Here is a 12537-nt window from a genome sequence, read left to right on the forward strand (position 1 = left end):
GTATATTCATTCCCTGGCTCCGTCCTCTTTTTTGTCTTAACCACAGCATTATTTAACACTTGATATTCGTGTTTAGGTTGAACTCTGAGAATCTCCTGCCAGGCATTTTAATTTTCCCAAAATAACTCCTTCCGCTTTATTGTTTTGAGAATGCAGACATCCCCACTTTATAAACTTGGGTTGCCAGGACGTTAGATTGGCCTCAGAAAGCAGATGTTCAGCTGCACAAGACAGAGCAAGTCTCTTCCCAGCAGCGCTGCTACCTGCCACCTGTAAGGGCCCTGCGTCAGGGCAAGGGAGGTTAATTACACCCTGGCTTTGGTTACCGAGCATGCCCGGAGCCTCTGTTCTCACTTAGGACTCAGTTCTGAGGCTTAGGTTCTGGAAAGAAGCAGGTGGATGTGTTCAAAGAAGAGAGTTCTAATGCAGAAAACCAGCAAAGGGCAGAATTTACTGAATAATACAGAGAAAAAGAACGATGGGAAGGGATCCTGGAAACATGACAGTATCTTGCATAGGACGATGTTTGAGGGCATAATATAAATAAATTATAAAAGAATAAATAGAAAAAAATTAAAAGTTAATAAAAAACTATGAAATAAATAAAAATAACATAAAAAATAAAAAGTAATTTAAAAATAACAAACATGACGGTATCACTAACTCCCAGGAATCTGAAAGTGACATAACCCCTGCTGGGAATGTGGAAGTTGAATTGTTAAATGGCACTCCAATCACTCATTCATTCACCTATCAATATATTAATAGTATGTATTTATGGAATATGTTAAAGACAATAAAGCATTATTTATAGTCATTATAAACGCTGCTAGGAATCAACTTCTCAACCAGTTTATAACAGGGCCCTGGAAAATGCAAATATCTATTAAGAGACACCATTATTAATCCATTGTCTTTTTCTAAATTCATCAAATAAGTTTCTCATCTGAAGGCTGAAAAATGGGCACTTACTAAAAACTGTCAGGTTTGTCTATTAGATAGAAGGCAGATATCAGAAGATAAACTCACCAGTCAAGTTACTACAATTGAAAGAACCAGCTTAGCTGATGTAGAAGAGGTGAAGGGGGAGGAGGAGGGAGGTCAGCCAAAGACTAAGCTGGCATTCTTTTTTTTTCTTTGAGACAAGGCCTCGCTCTGATACCCAGGCTAGAGTACAGTGGTGCTATCATGGCTCACTGCAGCCTCGACCTTGAGCTCAAGCAATCCTCCTGCCTCAGCCTCAGAGTAGCTGGGACTATAGGCACGCCATCACCATGTCCAGCTGATTTTTGCATTTTTTTGTAAAAAGAGGGTTTCGTCATGTAGGCCTTGCTGATCTTAAACTCCTGGGCTCAAATGATCCTCCCACCTTGCCCTCCTGAAGTGCTGGGATTACAGGCATGAGCTACTGTGCCTGGCCTGGCATTCTTTTTTCTTCTGTCAGAATAAATGTTTGCCAGTCTCACACTAGCAAGCATTCAATAAATACTGGGTGCTGAGGATGGAACAGCTATCAGAAAGACAACATTCCTGCTCCCATCAAGCCAATTGGGAGGGAGGGTGTAGACAAGAAAACAGGCTGTTAAAAGTAGATGCTCTCATGGAGGATGGCACATCCGGGGCAGTATAAATGAGACCTGAAGAGTGAGGGTAATTTGGCCCAGAACAGGAAAATAGGAGAAGAGTTTTCCAGTAGGATCACCAACATGGAGAGAAAGCCAAAGGTAAGAAGGAACATGGCCATTCACTATGGCTGGAGGATCTTTTCTTTGGGGTGGGAGTCAGGGAGACTGGGAGGAACAATGTAGAGACAAGGCTAGAGAGATGAACAGAAGTCAGATCATGTAGAGTCGTCTAGGCCATGTTTTAAAAATTGTACTTCAGGATAAAGAAAATGTGGTACATATACACCAAGGACTACTACTCAGTCATTAAAAACAGAAGGAAATAATGTCTTTTGCAGGAACTTGGATGGAGCTGGAGGCCGTTACTGTAAGTGAAGTAACTCAGAAATGGAAAATCAAATACCATGGGTTCTCACTTACAAATGGGAGCTAAGCTATGGATATACAAATGCATATAGAGGGGTACTCATGGATATTGGAAACCCAGAACAGGGGAGGATGGGAGGAGGGTCAGGAATGAAAAATTGCATATTGGTAACAATGTACACTACTCAGGTGACAGGTGCACTGCAATCTCAGGCTTCACCACTATACAATTCACCCATGTAACAATAATCCCTTGTAGCCCAAAAGCTACTGAAAATTTTTAAATATTTTTCTTAAATCAAAAAATAAAAATAAAAATTATACTTTAGGCCAGGCACAGTGTTTCACACCATGAACTTTGGAGGCTGCTTTAGGAGGCAGAGGTGGGAGGATTGCTTGAGGCCAGTTCAAAACAGCCTGGACAACATAGAGAGACCCTATCTCTACAAAAAAAAAAAAAAAAAAATTGAAAACTTAGCCAGGTGTGGTGCCATGAGCCTGTAGTCCTAGCTACTCAGGAGGCTGAGGCAGGAGGATCTCTTGAGCCCAGGAGGTCGAGGCTGCAGTGAGCTATGATCGCACCCTATGTTCCAGCCTGGGTGACAGAGAAAGACCTTGTCTCTAAAAAAAAAAAACAAAACTGAAAAATTACACTTGATCCTACAGACGATGGGGAGGCATTTAAGTGTTATAGACAACATAATAATGAGATCTTTTTTTTTTTTTTAAAAGACTTCTGGCTGCAGGCAGTGAACTAATGAGGATGGGAGGTAGGGATGAGAGGAAAGAGGATAAATCAGGAAGAATATCTCTGTAAAGGACACTTAATCAATGAGTACCAGGCCAGGTGCAGTGACCCCTGCCTATAATCCCAGCACTTTGATAGGGTGAGGTGGGAAGATCACTTGAGCCCAGGAATTCAAGACCGATCAGCCTGGGCAAATAGGGATACCTCATCTCTACAAAAGATAAAACGTTAGCTGGGCATGGTGGCATGTGTTTGTGGCCCCAGGTACTCAGGAGGCTGAGGCAGGAGGATCCTTTGAGCCAGAGAGGTCAAAGCTGCAGTGAGCCATGATCATGCCACTGTACTCCAGCCTGAGTGACAGATTGAGACCCAGTCTCAAAAATCAATCAATCAATACCAATGTAGAGATCCTCATACCTTTGTGGAATCTAAATTCAGTCCCATGACAAGTTCCTAAGAGACAAGCTTTCCTGGAAGGGAAGAGAAGTGTGGAGGGAGGAGGGTCACTGGTGGTAAACAACTGAGAAACATATTGGTAAATAGAATTTAGAGAGAAAATGGCTTTTTAAAATTAAATATTTATACAGCGACGCTATCTCACACAGTTCAAAGATAAAAGAATGTTGATTTGTAACTGAGTAGTGGAATAAATTAAAGGGAAATTGACACACAGGAGGTATATTGATACATATCCCCAATTTCCTACCATGTAAAAGCAAACCAGCACGCTCCTGCCTCTTCTCCTTCTCCTTTTGAGAGAGTTATTTTCTTTTTTTGTTTATTTGAGATGGAGTCTCACTCTGTTGCCCAGGCTGGAGTGCAGTGGCACTATCTCATCTCACTGCAACCTCCGCCTCCCGGGTTCAAGCGATTCTCCTGCCTCAGCCTCCCAAGTAGCTGGAATTACAGGAACCCACCACCACACCCAGCTAATTTTTGTATTTTTAGTAGAGACGAGATTTCACCATGTTGGCCAGGGTGGTCTCGAACTCCTCACCTCCAGTGATCTGCCCGCCTCAGCCTTCCAAAGTAAATGTGTGAGCCACTGTGCCCAGCTATTTCTATTATCCCTCACTGTAATCATTTTATAGTCTTCCTCAATTTGCACCCATCTGTTTGAAGTCAAAGTCCACGCTAGGCTAGTCCAAGTGCATTGTTGTTCATAACTAATTAATCACAACCAGTTGCAGATCTCTTTGTTCCTTCTCCATTGTCATTGCTTCACTTGACTAGCTTTTAAAAAAATAATTTAAACGTTTTTACAAACCAATGTTCATGCTACTTCCTTCCACTAGGCCATGCTCTCTCGATTCACTAAGGTCTAGTCAGCTATGGCTGTCCCTGGGAGCTGAGCGACCTTGCTGTAACCACAGTGGGCTGTACTCAGAAGACTTAATGGAAGGCTAGAGTGCTCGGGCTAGGGTGCTAGGAGGTAGCAGGGCTCTCCTGATGGATCCTCCCACCCGAGTCAGAGCAAATAGGCCAAGAAGAAAGGAAGAGGGAAAGGCTGGCTGGCCTTAGGAGGGCAGAGCAAGAGCAAGACAGCCAAACATCTCACCCCTCGATCACTCAATTCATAGTATTCTTTCAGATGATTTGCTACCTTCTGTCTACCATTTCAATTTGGTTTTTCTCAATTTCCTTTGTATTTTTTTTTCATTTCTATTTATTCTCTCCTCTTTTTATTTTAGCTGAAGACCCAGGAAAGCTGGGTGTAGTTCAAAGGCCTGAGAGCCAGAGAGCCAATGGTATAGATTCCAGCCTTGGTCTGAAGGCCTGAGAACCAGGAGCACCAAGGGCAGGAGAGGACTGATGTTCCAGCTCAAGCAGTCACCCAGAGTGAATTCAATCTTTCTTCACTGTTTTGTTCTATTTGGGCCCTCAATGAATTAGAATGAGTTATAACAAGAAATGTTTTACTTATTAAAGTCCAGATTAAAAAATAAGATTTTGCCAGGCACGGTGGCTCACGCCTGTAATCCCAGCACTGTGGGAGGCCGAGGCAGGCAGATCACTTGAGGTCAGGAGATGGAGACTAGCCTGACTAACATGGTAAAACCCCATCTCTAACTAGAAATACAAAAATTAGCTGGGCGTGGTGGCACATGTCTGTCATCTCAGCTACCTGGGAGGCCAAAGCAGGCGAATCACTTGAACCCAGGAGACAGAGGTTGCAGTGAGCCAAGATCGCACTGCTATACTCCAGCCTGGGCAACAGAGTGAGACTCCCTCTAAAAACAAAACGAAACAAACCCAAAAAAAATGAAGACAGAAAGAAAATTTAAAAATAGAAAAAATAAGATTTATAGAAATATTTTAGAGTTACACATATCTATTTTCGAAAATGACACCCCATTTTGACAGTCTTGGGACAATGTTGATACCTAGTCAACTTGTAGTAGAAATCATTTTTCTGACTCTGATGTTATGATTTGGCCAAGGGCATTAAATATAACCTGAGTATTGAATCTTAGCAGAAAATCCACCTCCTATAGAGATGACTTCCCTGTTTTGTTTTATTTTTTAACAGCAAATAAGGGCAATAATACCAAGGATCTATGCTTCTCTATTCCTTTAGTCTCATTCCATGGAACAGTTGATAAGATATACTAAAGAAATGTGTTACAAATAATACTCTTAAAGTTAGAGCAAAATTAGTTACTAGGAGCAAAAGTTTGCTAGCCATTCATCCTTTGTTCTCCAACTTTTCTAAGCCTCACCCCCATTTCCCTTACCTCCTCCAACTGCTTACCTTGAGGGTCCTCCCTGACCATAGTCGAGCCACAATATCTACTTTATTATCAACTGACTGGATATTATTACATTCAGATATTTTTCAAACCCAATCTTAAATAGCTACACTGTACACTTTGGCTAACTCACTCTACCAAAATAGAGTATGATATCTTGTTTTTAGAAGAACCAAATGTGTCAGTATATTTATATTTATAACCAGGTTTAAAAAAGAATCTGGTCATCAGCTTATTCAAGCCATGTTAGTTTACTGACTTGGTATCACTGGACCTTTTTTTTTCTTTTGAGATGGAGTTTCGCTCTTGTCTCCCAGGCTAAAGTGCAATGGTGCAATCTCGGCTCACTGCAAACTCTGCCTCCCGGATTCAAGCAATTCTCCTGCCTAAGCCTCCCGAGTAGCTTGGATTACAGGCATGCACCACCACGCCCGGCTAATTTTGTATTTTTAATAGAAATGAGGTTTCTTCATGTTGGTCAGCCTGGTCTCGAACTCCCAACCTTAGGTGATCCGCCCGCCTCGGCTTCCCAAAGTGCTGGGATTACAGGCGTGAGCCAATGCACCCAGCCTGGATGGTCTTTAAATAGCATCCAGACAACAAACTCATGCCACTGTCTAAGAACCAAAAGGGAGTGCACTTTAATTAAACAAATATTTTAAAAGTATTTACTATGTGTCAGGCACCATGCCAAGTACCAGGAGGGAATAATAAAAGGAAGCACAGGGCCTCTGCCCTTGAAACTTACTTTTTTTTTTTTTTTTTTTGAGACGGAGTCTGGCTGTGTCACCCAGGCTGGAGTGCAGGGGCATGATCTCGGCTCACTGCAAGCTCCGCCTCCCGGGTTTACGCCATTCTCCTGCCTCAGCCTCCGAGTAGCTGGGACTACAGGCGCCCGCCACCACGCCCGGCTAGTTTTTTTATTTTTAGTAGAGACGGGGTTTCACCATGTTAGCCAGGATGGTCTCGATCTCCTGACCTCGTGATCCACCCGCCTCGGCCTCCCAAAGTGCTGGGATTACAGGCTTGAGCCACCGCGCCCGGCTGAAACTTACATTTTGGGAAAAATTGATCTGTGTATGTAAGAGATAGATTATGTGCATGAGAAAGATCGGTATGTGTGTGCAGTTTATATAAAAACTTCTCACAGGCAAAAGGAGGGAAGTGTTTTAAGAACCAGGGTTTTCATAATTGCCAAAATAAAACCAACATATTCTCAGGCACGTCCCCTGTTCATCCCAATTGTCCCAGATATGGTTGCAATTAGCCCTTCTGTGTCAGAGACAGCAATACTCATCAGCTACTTCCTGTGTGCCCCTATATTGTCTAAATTCTTTGTGGTTAGGTGGGATCATATGACTGAGCTGACCAATGAGCAGAGCCACAGAACAGCAGGTATGGGTTCTCCTCCTGCTCTCTTCCCCTACCACCATGAACACGATGGACTTGTGTTAAGATAGTAGATCTACAAGATCAAAGTAGCCTAGAGCGATGAGTAAACCACATGAATGGAAGCCCTGGAGAATTGCCTGAACTGACAGAGATTTATAGAGCAAGAAAAAAACTTGGCAGTTAGGCCATTGAAGTAGCCTGCTTTATCCTAATATACTTTCTCATCACATTAACTAAAAAATATTCTGGATCTTCACAATAAGGGTTTATTTTGGCTGGCATTCATTCATTCAGCAAAATACTTACTATGCGTTAGGCACTGCTTTGGGCGCTGAGAATACAGTGAAGAACAAGACAAAGTCTCTGCAGCCTCGGGGAGTTTACATTTGTGTAACCAGGTTTAAAAAGAATCTGGTTGGCTGGGCGCGGTGGCTCAAGCCTGTAATCCCAGCACTTTGGGAGGCCGAGACGGGCGGATCACGAGGTCAGGAGATCGAGACCATCCTGGCTAACATGGTGAAACCCCGTCTTTACTAAAAATACAAGAAAATTAGCCGGGCGAGGTGGCGGGCGCCTGTAGTCCCAGCTACTCAGGAGGCTGAGGCAGGAGAATGGCGTGAACCCGGGGGGCGGAGCTTGCAGTGAGCCGAGATCGCGCCACTGCACTCCAGCCTGGGCGACAGAGCAAGACTCCGTCTCAAAAAAAAATAAAAATAAAAATAAAATAAAAAAATAAAAAAATAAAAAGAATCTGGTCATCGGCTTATTCAAGCCACGTTAGTTTACTGACTTGATATTACCAGACTTTTTTTTTTTTTTTTTTTTTTTTTGAGATGGAGTTTCGCTCTTGTCTCCCAGGCTGGAGTGCAATGGTGCAATCTCGGCTCCCTGCAACCTCTGTCTCCCGGGTTCAAAGCTATTCTCCTGCCTCAGCCTCCCGAGTAGCTGGGATTACAGGCATGTACCACCACGCCCAGCTAATTTTGTATTTTTAGTAGAAACGAGGTTTCTCCATATGTATGTATGGTAGTAAATAAATAAACAAAAATAAATAAATACAATTTTCTGGTAGTGATAACTGTAATAAACAGAAATAAAGTTATTACTGATTGGTTCTATATCCTTCTCACTAAGCTTCACCCTTCTCATGTCTTTACTTCCCTCCTTATTCAGCTCAGATTCTGTAGTCCATCACTATCTTCCTTGTCCTGTGTGTATCCTCAACTCACTCATCCTTTTCTCCTTCTTTCTTACTTGCCTAGCAAAATCCCCACATGGTTAAATGCATTTTTTGGATGTTGTTGTTGCCATCTTCGTACTTACTCCCAGGTAGCTGAATATGGCTGGAGAAAAACAATAATGCTGACTGGTCTCACTCTCACTTTACAGTCACTGATCCCAGAGAGTCCTTGCAGCTACATGGCAAGCCTACAACATTCCCTAATGCATCCATCTCCCATTCTTCTACATGATCACTTCACATTTCCTCTGTCCAAAAACCTTCAACAGGCTCTCTCACACTCACTCACTGTCAAAAATGTTGCCCCGGATTTTACTGAGAAACTTAAAGGAATAAAAACTTCAAAAACTCCCACTTACATCTGCCAACTCCTGCCCTGCATGGGTACTCAAGTCCACTGTCTTTCCTCTTGTTACAATGGAACAGCTTTCTGTTGTCCTTTTTAAGGGCAACTCTTCTACTTGTGCATTAGATCCCATGTCCTCTCATCTCCTGTGGCAGACATGGAGATGTGTCACCCAGATGCCTCTTCAAGGAAGAATCTGCTGCCCAGCTGCAGACCCCAGAGTTAGCAGGCAGCCTCCATCTGTCAACTCCTTCAGGATCTGCCAAAGCCAGTAAAGTGGAATCACTTCAGTCGAGGTCATACCTTCCTGGGGCTGCCTGCATGCAGTGACTGAGCAGTATGGGGATATAAAAGTTCAGCCACTCAGGATACCCTGAAGAGCAGCACTCCCTCCAGAGCTCCCCTCGTAGCTGTCTGAAGCTCTGTCAAGCCAGCTTTGCAGTTTGACCTCTTCCTCTGCCAAATCTTGCTTCTTCCCCCTTCCCTTCACAGTTCTTCACCTCTAATAAACATCTGCTGTCCCAAATTCTGTTTCAGCTTCTGCTTACAGAGAACCCAACCTGACCTACCTACTATAGATTGGCTTCAGCTACTGTCTCCTCCTTCTCTTGTACCATCAGTGTTCCCTTCTCCACTAATTCATTCCCATCATCAGACAAACATGTGTCTCCTTTCTTCAAAACCAAACTCCCTTTGAACTACTGCTCCTTCTTTGTTCTCCTGTACAGCAACATTCCTGGAAAGAGTGTCTGAATCCATTCTTTGCCTACCTGTCTCTCTGTATTCCCACTCCTGGCACCTTTCTACTCACCACCCCACAGAATAGTCCATGTCACTGATAAAACAACATTGGAATATCCAATGGTCAGTTATCAGTTCTCATCTTACCCGACCTTTTATAAGCATGTGACTCAGTGGATCATTCTCCTTCAAAAACACCCCTTTGTCACTTGGCTTCCAGGACACAATTTTCATGTAATTCTCTTCCCACTTCACTGGCTACAGTTGCTCTTCTCTTCTCCTTTGCTGGTTCCTCTCTTACTCTTGAACCTCTGAACACCAGAGAGCGCCAAGGTACGATTTTGAACATCTCATCCCTACCTATGTTCACTATTAGTGATTTCATTCAGTTTCAGGGCTTTAAATACCATCTACATGTTGACAACTGCTACATTTATTTCTTGAGCTAGAGTTTCTTCTGCTGAATGCCACACTCTCAAATCCAACAGCCACTCCTGAATCTGCATTTTAAATTCTAACTAACATGTCTAAAACAAAACAACTCATTCAAAACTAACATGTCTAAAACAAAACAACTCATTCCCACCTCCTCCACTTTCCCCTCTAAAACCATCCTGCCCACTCCCACCCCCGAGGTCTTTCTCCTTTCAACGAATAGCTACTTTTGTCCTTACAGTTGTTGAACCAAAAACCCCAAGGTCATCACTGACTTCTAGCTGACTCTCGTGCCCCACATTCAAAACTTTAGAGAATTCTTTGGAATAACCTAGTCGGTCTTCAGAGCTCTCATTTTCTTAGGATCTTTTCAAATGTCATCTTATTAATAAGACGTTGCTTAATTGTTGAATATATAAAACAAAATCCCATCCACCCTACTGGTACTTCCTATCTTCTTTAACTTGCTTTACTGCTATCACTAATCGTCATAGAATATATATTCACTTGCTCATTGTCTTGATGGCAGAGGCAGCCTATCTGGAGCAGCCACTGAGGGGATGCCAACTGCAGCGTGGAAGGCGCAGCCAGAGCTGAACACTCCTCAGAGCCAGCAGGGCCCAGGAACACACAAGAGCCCCGTCCCTTATCAAGTTGGCAAGGCAGGAGACCCATGTTCCTGGGCACAGCTGCAGTTGTCCAGCCACAGCTCTGGACCCAGGCATCCCTGCAATCTTGGGGGCCCAGGAAGCCTCTGCCTCTGCAGGCTTAAAAGTACCTGCTCCTGAGGTTGCAGTGAGCCAAGATCATGCCACTGCCTTCCAGCCTGGGTGACAGAGTGAGATCCTGTCTCAAAAAAAAAAAAAAAAAAAAAAAAAAAGAGTGTGCCTGATGCCAGGTATCTACCCTCCACCCACTCCCAGGGCCCACTCCATGGCAGAGCAAAGTTGTGGCCAAGCATGGGCACTGCTGCAACCCAGCTGGGTGTGCACGTGTTCAGGGCAGCACTGACACACCAGCCCCCTGCCGCCTCGGCCCCCTCTGGACTTTGGGCACCGACGGGTGCAAGAAAGAGGCTGGTGGGGCTGAGGGTGGCTCGGCGTGGGCCTGCAGGCACCCCTCGGCACAAACGGCCTGGGCGCCACGGGTGACATGTTGATGCTGGCAGGCAGCCACGTTCCTGGGAGGAAAGGGATAGGTCCCTGCCCATCTTCAAGCCAGGGATGGCCTGAAGCCTGGGGGGCCCGGTGGCTAGTTCCAGGCAGAGTCTGCAAGCAACCCAGAGCCAGAACTTATGGTGCCTTTTCTGGGCCCACCCATGGACCAATCAGCACACGCTCTGGGTCCCTTCTGGGTCCATAAAAACCCCAGACTCGCCGGGTGCGGTGGCTCAAGCCTGTAATCTCAGCACTTTGGGAGGCCAAGACGGGCGGATCACGAGGTCAGGAGATCGAGACCATCCTGGCTAACATGGTGAAACCCCGTCTCTACTAAAAAATACGAAAAAACTAGCCGGGCGAGGTGGCAGGTGCCTGTAGTCCCAGCTACTCGGGAGGCTGAGGCAGGAGAATGGCATAAACCCGGGAGGCGGAGCTTGCAGTGAGCTGAGATCCGGCCACTGCACTCCAGCCTGGGCGACAGAGAGAGACTCCGTCTAAAAAAAAAAAAAAAAAAAACCCAGACTCAGCCAGAGGTCAGGACTACCGGCTGCAGAAAGGAGTTACCAGGTTTGGTCTCCTCAACTTGTCAGGACGACCTGCCTACAGAAAGCAGCTGTCCACTTCGGGTCTCCTCTCCACTGAGGGCAGGACACTAGTCGGGACAACCCCCTGCAGAAAGGCGCAACCCACTTCAGGTCTCCTGAGAACTGTTCTGTCACTCGGTGAAGCTCCTGTCCACCTTGCTCACCCTCCAGTTGTTTGCGTGCCTCATTCTTCCTGGACACAGGACCAGAACTCAGGACCTGCCAAATGGTAGGACTGAAAGAGTTGTAACACAAATAGGTCTGAAACACAACCCCCCACTCCCAACCACATTGCAGGCAACAAGGAGAGACGAGCTGTAGAGTTTGGATAGGATTTGAGTGGAATCAATAGTGGGAAAAATGGTATACAGTTTGAGGGTAGAAATGACACTATTTGTGTATGTTTTGGAAGGGGAACAAAGGGAAAAGGGAAGATTCAAAGGAAATGTCAAATTTTTGTCCTGCAACCGGGAGTCCTAGCAAATTTCACTGATCACATTTCCATTAAGTCCACTGAGTACAAGGATCCTTTGGGTGAGCTAGTGGTTGAAGAGTTGGGAGAAAATAAAGGAAGTCACATACAAAAGAAGGCAGCATTGAGCAGGGAAGATACTTCTTTGAGTGTCTGCAGTGTTGAATGTGTAAAAAGCATTTGCATAGATGGCCTAGAACTCAGGGAGAAGGGTCTGGACCGGCCAAATTACCTCTACTATAGAACAGTGTGTGAGAGAGGAGAGGGGAAGGAATGGGGTGGGAGGGAGCCATTCCCCTTATATTTACAGGGGTGTAAATCTATGTGGTTGGCTATGTGAACCTTTAACGTGGCAGGTAGGATCTTTTTCCTTACGGTAGACCTTACAAGCGATGGGGTCCTCAGAAATACAGCAGATTTGGAAATTATCTATCACCCAGCACGATTTCTGGGGCATTGATGAGACGGCTGATTAATACCCCTCCGCCTCGGAGAAACACTGTAGATAGCGACTTCAGGGATCTCTCAACTTCTTTACCGATGCCCGCCGCGCCCCTCCGCGGCCCGGGACTGCTCATCATCTTTTCCGGGAAGCGACGGTGGAGACAATAAACACGCAGGCCCCCTAGCGTCCTTCCGTTCCGCGCTGCCAGGCCGCCTCGCCTGCCGCTCCCGCCC

The sequence above is a fragment of the Mandrillus leucophaeus genome, unplaced genomic scaffold (assembly GCF_000951045.1).
Source record: "Mandrillus leucophaeus isolate KB7577 unplaced genomic scaffold, Mleu.le_1.0 Scaffold800, whole genome shotgun sequence".
Taxonomy (NCBI): domain Eukaryota; kingdom Metazoa; phylum Chordata; class Mammalia; order Primates; family Cercopithecidae; genus Mandrillus; species Mandrillus leucophaeus.